This window comes from Geotrypetes seraphini, chromosome 6 (assembly GCF_902459505.1).
Source record: "Geotrypetes seraphini chromosome 6, aGeoSer1.1, whole genome shotgun sequence".
Taxonomy (NCBI): Eukaryota; Metazoa; Chordata; class Amphibia; order Gymnophiona; family Dermophiidae; genus Geotrypetes; species Geotrypetes seraphini.
Genome location: NC_047089.1, coordinates 52,736,309 through 52,745,178, shown reverse-complemented (window position 1 = coordinate 52,745,178; position 8,870 = coordinate 52,736,309). Strand labels below are relative to the sequence as shown.

At 40.8% G+C, this 8,870-nt stretch overlaps 1 protein-coding gene across 3 annotated transcripts in view; it reads left to right on the top strand.

The window, feature by feature from the left end:
* Window positions 1-5,045: 5,045 nt before the first annotated feature.
* Window positions 5,046-8,870, top strand: part of LOC117363058 (probable tRNA methyltransferase 9B) — a 44,336-nt gene continuing 40,511 nt past the window's right edge. For all 3 annotated transcript variants that reach the window (XM_033950271.1, XM_033950269.1, XM_033950270.1), the window contains exon 1: window positions 5,046-5,218. The gene's annotated coding sequence lies outside the window, so the exon portion shown is untranslated. The remainder of the gene's footprint in view (window positions 5,219-8,870) is intronic.

Genomic DNA, 8,870 nt, shown 5'->3' with positions numbered 1-8,870 from the left:
CCCCCCTTAGCTTCATTTCATGTCCTCTTGTCCGTGTCAAATTGGACAATGTAAATAATCTTCTCTGCTCTATTTTGTCGATTCCTTTCAGTATTTTGAAGGTCTCGATCATATCCCCACGCAGTCTCCTTTTCTCAAGGGAGAACAATCCCAGTGTTTTAAGTCGATCCTCATATTCCAGTTTCTCCATACCCTTCACTAGTTTAGTTGCTCGTCTCTGCACCCTCTCCAGCAGTTTTATATCCTTCTTTAGGTAGGGAGACCAATGTTGGACGCAGTATTCCAAGTGGGGTCTGACCATTGCCCTATAAAGCGGCATTATAACTTTCTCCGATCTACTCGAGATTCCTTTCTTTATCATGCCCAACATTCTATTTGCATATTTTTGCCGCTGCCGCGCATTGTGCCGACGGCTTCAAGGTCCTATCTATCAGAAGACACTATCAGATAAAAGAAGAGTGAATAGGAAAAACAGAAACTGCCCCTTTGCATGTATATTCAAGGTTCTAGGACACTGATCCACCAGAGCTATATGTAAGGCTACCAGATGTCCGGGAAAACGTGGACATGTCCTCTTTTTAGAGGACTGTCCAGGTTCCCGGACAGACTTTCTATAACCTGGCAGTTGTCTGGGTTTTGGAAATCCCCGAGCTCCAGCCACATCTGGAGGGCCTTCAACAAGCATGCGCAGATACGTCACACACATCCAGATGGGGCCTTGAGGTCGGCAAAAAAGAAATATGGGCTCCACCTTAATCAGGGTGGGACCATGCTGCTGGCGTCTACATTTAAAATGGAGATAGAGCAGCTTTTAGACTAGAAACTGGGGGAAGACCAACAGTTACTCAAAAAAGCATGGTTCGGGACAACGTATTTTTAAAAGATATCATCATAAAAGGATAAATGTTTAGAGTCCCCTCCCAAGAAAGTCTAGGGAACCCTTTTGATTCATTGCAACACAGGCCTCAGTAGACCAGGTTTCCCTAAATTCAGAGCAGGCTGATTTTAAAGGCTGCAAATGATCTATGCCGACTGCTGAGCAAATTGTAAATAGATATGACAAACATTGTTTCAAATGTCTGTATGCAAATGCCAGAAGCCTATGAAACAAGATGGAAGAGTTAGAATATATTGCACTAAATAAAAAGATAGGTAAAGGCGGAATAGAAATCACTAATGTAATGTAATATAATATGCATCTCTGAAATGTGATGGAAGGAAGATAACCAATGGCACACTATCATACCAGGGTTCAAGATATATCGTAGTGATAGGGTGGATCAAATTGGTGGAGGCGTAGCATTATATGTTAAGAAGGACCTTAAATCGAATGGACTGAAAATTATACAGAAGAAACACACCTTGGAATCCCTGTGGGTAGAAATTCCGTGTGTAAGGGGGAAAAGGATAGTGATAGGAGTGTACTACTGTCCACCTGACCAGGATGAACGAACAGATGCTGAAATGTTATCAGAAATTAGGGAGGCTAACAAACTGAGTAATACGGTAATAATGGGTGATTTCAACTACCTCGATATTGACTGGGTAAACGTATAATCAGGGCATGCTAGAAAGATAAAATTCCTTGATGAAATCAAGGACTGCTTTATGGAGCAGCTGGTTCAGGAACTGACAAGAGGTGAAGCAATTCTAGATCTAGTTCTTAGCAGAGTACATGAATTGGGAGGTAATGGTGCTTGATAACAGTGAGCATAACATGTTCAGATTTGATGTAAACCCTGGAATAAGTTTCCTAGGAAATCCAATACAATAGTACTGAACTTTAAAAAAGAAGACTTTGATAACATGAGAATGGTAAAAAAGAAACTTAAAGGTGCAGCTGCAAAGGTCAAAAATATACATGTTATCGTGTGGATGTTATTTAAAAATACCATCCCGGAACCACAGACTATATTCCATGTGTTAAAAAAAGAGGAAGGAAGACCAAAGGGCATCCAGCGTGGTTAGCAAGTGAGGGGAAGGAAACTATTAGAGCTAAAAGGGAATCCTTCAGAAAGTGGATCCGATTGAAAATAATTGTAAGCAGCACAAGGAATGTTAAGTCAAATGCAAGGTGCCAATAAGAAAGGTGAAGAGAGATCTTGAAAAGATTACACTGGAAGCAAAAACACATAGTAAAAACTTTTTTAGGTATATTAAAAGCAAGAAGCTTTTAATAGCAGGAAGAGAATCGGTTGGACCGCTAGACGACTGAGGGATAAAGGGGGCTCTCAGGGAAGACAAGGCCATAGCAGATTAAATGAATTCTTTGCTTCGGTCTTTACGACGTGGAGCAGTTGCCAGTGCCAGAAACTATTCAATTGTCATGAATCAGAGAAACTCATACAAATCTTTGTAACACTGAATGATGTAATGGGCCAATTTGACAAACTGAACAGTAGCAAATCACCTGGACCAGATGGTATACATCCCATAGTGCTGATAGAATTGAAAAATGAACTTTCAGAGCTATTGTTAGTAATTTGTCATTTTTTCTTAAAAACCAGCATAGTACCAGAAGACTGGAGGGTGGCCAACGTGATGATGATTTTTAAAAAGGGTTCTAGAGTTGACCTGGAAAATTATAGACTGGTGAGTCTGACATCGATGCCAGGCAAAATGGTAGAGACTATTATAAAGAACAAAATGGCAGAACATATATGTATCAAGAAAAAAGAATCCTTCCTTAAAGAAGTGAGAAAAGCAAATGGCCAAGAAATTATATATTGCAAAAAATACTAATAATTATTATTATGCAAAGGGAGAGTCCTCAGTTTTCACAACTTCACCATAAAGGTGAAGTTGTCACTCTGGGGTCTTTTTACTAAGGAGCACTAACTGATAACGTGTCCATAGAATATAATGGGCGTGCGTGCTAAATCATCTAGCGTGCCTTAGTAAAAGAGGGAGTCTGTATACCCAACAGGGTTCATTTCATCTGAAAGTATATTTTGAGGCTTGAACATTGAACGCTGACTTGTGCTGAATAGCAGTGGCCAATATTATATTATATATTTTTGTGATTTTTTGAAAAAAAAATTTCACATATACTATTGCACTTCATAATTTTTACTGTGATTTGCACTGTTGGAGTTAGTCCAGGGATGTTTCACAAGTGAATCCTGTTGGGTATACAGAGTTCTTTCCTAGTGGGTTTGTGAGATTTAAATTATCTTTAGAACATACGAGGATCATTTCATAAATAAATTCTATAAACACTATTTTTTTAAATTTACATGTTTTGGGTTTTGTTTTTTTTCAAGTATTTCTTTACAATCCTTTAATATAGTCTCCCTGCTTTGCAATGACTGAGTCCCAACATCCGGGAAGCTTCATTATTCCATCCAAGACACCGTTTTAATTCAGTTGCCGAATGGCTCGGGTACCGGTGGAAGAAAACTCTTCCAGAGATGCAAAACGATGTCCACACATAGGTTGTTTCAACTTTGGAAAAAGGTCAGTCTGGTGTACGGAGCATGAGGTAACACCTCCCAGCCATATTCGTGTAGTTTTTCAATTGCATTCCCTATGTTGTGAAGAATGATTGGCTCAGCCAAGAGCAACTGAGGTTGGGTTTTCTGCATTTTTCTGCACATTTTTTGCAAAAAATCACGATAATACACTGCTGGGACACTTCTTCTACATGGAACTTTGTCTGTGATGATGATGCTTGATGATGATGCCTTCATAATCATAAGCAAAAATCATCATTTGTTTGACTTTTGATTGAGCTCATTGGTCGTGGGGAAGATGGAGCTCTCCACTAGTTATTGAAAAACTGCACAAATACGGCTGGGAGGTGTTACCTCATGCTCCCTACAGCCAAGACATGAGTCCACCTATGCGTGGACATCGTTTTGCATCTCTGGAAGAGCTTTCTTCCGCTGGTACCCGAGCCATTCGACAACTGAAGAAAACGGTGTCTTAGGTGGAATAATGAAGCAAAAGTGCCAAAAAACAGACACACTGAAATGGGAGCACTGTGCCAGTATCATGAAGGGACAAGACAACAGATCTGACAATCCCAGGGAACAAGACAAGGACCAGAATTAGCACCTAAGGCTGCCCAAGTGGGTCTCCAGAGTTACTAAAGAAATGACTACTTCTACTCCACAATGAATATCAACAAACTCCTTTTGTACCAAATATTCGGTGTCAGACTAGAAGTCCAAAAGGAATAGACTGGAGCACCTTGCTGCTTAGCATCATGTGCAAGAGTTCTGGCACAGAATCTCTTCTGCTAGTGGGGCTTGATCATCCCACCAGCAAGGAAATGCTTGCCTGCCCCCCCCCCCCACACACACACACACACTCAAATTGTGGCTAAGCCCTTGAGATAGCTTTTTGTGCTACAACAAAAACAAGTCTATTGTTGTGTTGTTGTTACAGCAATAGCACATTACAGAGCAATTAATGTAAGTTTCAAGTTTATTAAAATTTGATATACCACTTATCAAATATTCCACCTAATGGTCACAATTTCACCATAACATTCAAAAATAAAAGGGCTCATAACACTGGTCAAAAAAAGGGGTGTGTTTTTGCTACTGAGAACTTAAGAAGTGTTCTTAGTTAATTTAATGACGCTGATTTCAGATCTGTAATTGAAATTCCAGCTAGCACTGGTTTCTGAGATACACGTTACTGATTTTTTACACGTTTGTCATATCGGCTCAATATTGCTGAGTACAACTGTGTCTAGCCAAACTTGTGTTAAGGAGTTTACTCTGAGAACAAACACGAAGACAATAAGGCGGTGTTTACAGTAAATTTAGCCGCGAACCTCATTTGCATGCAGCGTTTTAGGAGAATGACTCGCCTTTTTAAAATTGTTACAAGAAGGACTTGGACAGCGACCTGTCGGTTTTTACCGCAAAGCTTTGAGAATCTTATGTCCCTAAAGCTAATCAAAAAAAGTATTAGGTTAAGCTAATTTTTTTTAAGATAATCTTATATATTTTTTTTCTTGGTTTGCATTTGATCCATTTTCATCTCTTTACTCTTGGGACTGAGCCAGCTCCACAACTCCGCTCCCGCCTCCTTCCCCGCGCCCAGTGACGGCTCGCCCCTCCCCTCGCTCAGGTCCTGGCAGCTCACAGCCCGCTCCGCCTCGCTCTCCTTCCAGGTCCTTTGTCTCTCCGAGGTCCTGGCAGCCGTCGGCGGGGACAGCGGTGCAGCGCTGCCCCGGGCTGTTCAAGCCCCTCTGCAGCGGCCGCAGGTAACATAAACACTCCTAGCAAGCCCTCGAGCCGCTGCGGTTTTGTTTTCCTTTCATTTTCGTTTCTTAGGGGAGTACAAAAAGATGCCGATTTAGGGGTTAATGACAGCTCTCGAGAAGTTTTGCAACGCTGTGCTTGGCCGCAGTGTGTCAGGGGCACGCTAGGAGAGAGAATGCAACGTAAAACAAGTGTGAGCCCCCTGACCGCCGCTGGAGTCGCCCGGGTGTCCTTTCGTTGCACCCAAAGAGGGGCGCGAGCAGCCTTCCCCCCCCCCCCCCACCGGATTTTTTTCATATCTTCTGTGCCGCTTAACTACTTGTGCACTGATAGCTTGCGCTTCAGTAATTGGGCTTGATGCCATGAGTCGTTTCTATAGATTATGGCAATACGTCTATTGTTTAAGACAAAAAAAAAAAAAGCACAACACTAACCCCCAAAACAAGAAAAAAGTGCTCATTTTAATCAATAGGTGCAACCCATGAAACAACTACTGGAGAAATCAAATGGCGAGAATCCAGTCAGTGATTTGTTTGTTATTACCTTGAAGAGCTGATTTATTAAAGGTTTGCTCCAGAGCAAATATTGCATCAGGTCTGTGCCTCGTTTCCCCCATTCAAAATAATGTTTATTATTATTAAGTCTGGTGCAGTCTTTGCACAAACCTCTAATAGGTAGACTGTAACTGATGCAAAACTTAATAATCAGCCTCTTTATTTTCTAGTTTTTCACGTTTAAAATTTTTTTTTTTACTGCATTCCACGGGTACAGTGCAAGAACATTATCCATAATCTGTAGAAACAAAGATGGCTTAAACTCTCCTCTGTTGACAACAGTGAAGGCCTCTTACAACTGGATGGACGAAACTTCTCTGGGTATTGCCTGATTGATATGAGCTTCTAGTCTTTTCAGGGTTGTGGTATCTCTTGTGAGAATACAATTTTCAGCTGGCTTTCTCCAGAATTAGCTATTCCTACTTTGAATTTCCTCCTGCATCTTTCTTTTATTGTAATAAAATTGAATTGTAGAATCTCACACACCATGAAGATATACAAAAAGTATAGTATATATGAAACCAGTAATATACACAGATTCTGTTGCAAATTGCAGTTTTCAACCTGCTTGCCCTTATCTGCCATTTTGCAATTGCCAGACCTTCTCAGTGATCCAGAGAGGCCCTAACCATAATAAAAACAATTTAAAAAGATATAGAAATAAAATAAGACCAATTTGAATACTGTATTTTATTTTTTTTCAACAAATATTTTCTAGCTGTTTTGGATGGAATAGGAGCAGGTAGACTGGGGATACTTGTATAAACTTCCAGCAATATATGTGTTTTAACAAGACAATATATCATAGGTGCTTATGTGCTTTTATAAAATAGGTTCCAACCAAAATCACCCTAGTAGCTCACATATCTTCTTGTTCTGAGACAAATGTAAATATGAGCAAGTACTTATTATCATATCTGCCATGGCCCTGGCGCTTCCCACTAACAATTGGTAATGCCGTTACTCTAAGCTTGCTGGCACTGCTTCCACTTCAGGAAGCTTGGGATGGATCCCAGAAACTCAGTCTAATGCATCCAAGAAATTTGTAACTTATGCATTAAAAAAAAAAGTATCCACCGCCTTCGGTTCTTTCTTATTAAGCATATTCACTGTCACAATCTCAGCACAAAAAGTAGTCCCCTTCCACAGCTTTGGGGTTAGACCATTATTAACATACCAACACAAATAGCCTTTATATCAGGGGTCTCAAAGTCCCTCCTTGAGGGCCACAATCTAGTCGGGTTTTCAGGATTTCCCCAATGAATATGCATGAGATCATTGTGCATGCACTACTTCAATGCATATTCATTGGGGAAATCCTGAAAACCCGACTGGATTGTGGCCCTCAAGGAGGGACTTTGAGATCCCTGCTTTATATCATTCCAGCTTCACCTGCATGCATGTTCCCTTTTCAACATGTTGCTGTTCTGGCATATTCTAAGTTTAATTCCTACCAGGTTTCTTTTACTAGCAGCTGTCACTTCCTGTGTACTGAAATCCTGGACTAAAGCCAGGGTGGTAGATAAAACCTGATCTGGACTGTAGCATACATCACAACATGCCAGATGAGTAGCTGACCTTTGGGTTGCAGGCCTGGCTTCTTCTGCCCTGACCTAACATCTTCCAGGCTTTTTCTTGGAGCAGTATAGCCAAAACATGAGCTCCTATTTAAACATGTAAATCTTTTCCTTGCAGTTTATGGAAACCCTGCCCTTCTGTAGACAACAATGACCCCCCACCCCCCTGTTGCTAGCAGGAAAGTAACCTACCAGAGTGATTTACAAACAGCTGCTCCCTCCCTAGAAGGAGAGACTTAACCAGTCCTAGGTTCCCTGCTAAAAGCCTTGTCCTTGCCACCTGCTTCCAGAGGTAGAATGTCCTCTCATTCTTGACCCTAGGGATTGCTTGTTTCAGAGCCTGGAGAGGAACTCTAAAACCAAGCTATTTTACCTAGGAGAAACCTTCCCCTATTTTCTTGTTCAGTGGCTCAGGTTTTCTGATCTGTCCCTCTCTTTGTCTCTGGTTTCTCTTTTTCCTTAATGAAAAATACTTCTGTTAAAGCTAGTCTTTGTCAGTGACATGAGAGCTGATTACTTCTACAGCTATCAGGTGCTGTCAGCAAGCCAGAGCATGCTTAATTAATATAGCTGACTGCTCTGCCTGCTTTCCCTATGTTCCTCCCAGCCTAGCTCTGCTGACCTCACTACCCCACTGCCTTAAGGGATTTGTAGTTCCACTTCTTAAAGGCAAACATCCCTTTTCCAGTTTCTTTTGTAGTAAAGTGGAAATTAGTGCAATTGGGCTGGATGTTCTTCTACCATGACAAGGGCATGGAGATGCCTTGTCACAGTACTCCATGCCTGCTCTGCCCCCTCAAAAAATACTTATGTATGTAATGGTACATGTATATACACATATAGTAGCAATTTTCTCTATGTAAAACTGGGATTCTCAATCCAGTCCTCAGGACATACCTAGCCAGTCAGATTTTCATGATACCCAGAATGAATATGCATGAGATACATTTGCATAACAATGAAGGTAGTGCAAATAATTTTATGTGTCTCGTGTATATTCATTGTGGGTATCCTGAAAACATGGCTAGCTATGTGTATCCCAAGGATATGGTTGAGAACCCCTGAGGTAAAGCATGCTTTAAATGCAGAATATTCATAAAATAAACCCTTTTGTACAAATGCAGAATAAAATTAATATAGTCTAAATTTGAAACCCCTCCCTTTTTAATTTGATTTATTATATACACTAAAGCAGTGTTTCTCAACTTGGTCTTGGAGTGCTCTCTTGCCAGTCAGATTTTCAGGATATCCACAATGAATATGCATGAAAGAAATTTGCATATAAAGGAGGCAGTGTATGCAAATCAAGTTTATGCATATTCATTGTGGATATCCTAAAACCACCTGATTGACAAGGAGGTACTCCAGGACTGAATTGAGAAACACTGCACTAATGCACCCTGAATTGCATAAAAACAGGCAAAATCATGGGCTAGATTTACAGAAGTACATTGAGAACATTAGTGCACCCTAACATGTATTAATGTGCACTGTTTGCCACTGGGCTGTTTTATGCAGTGGGA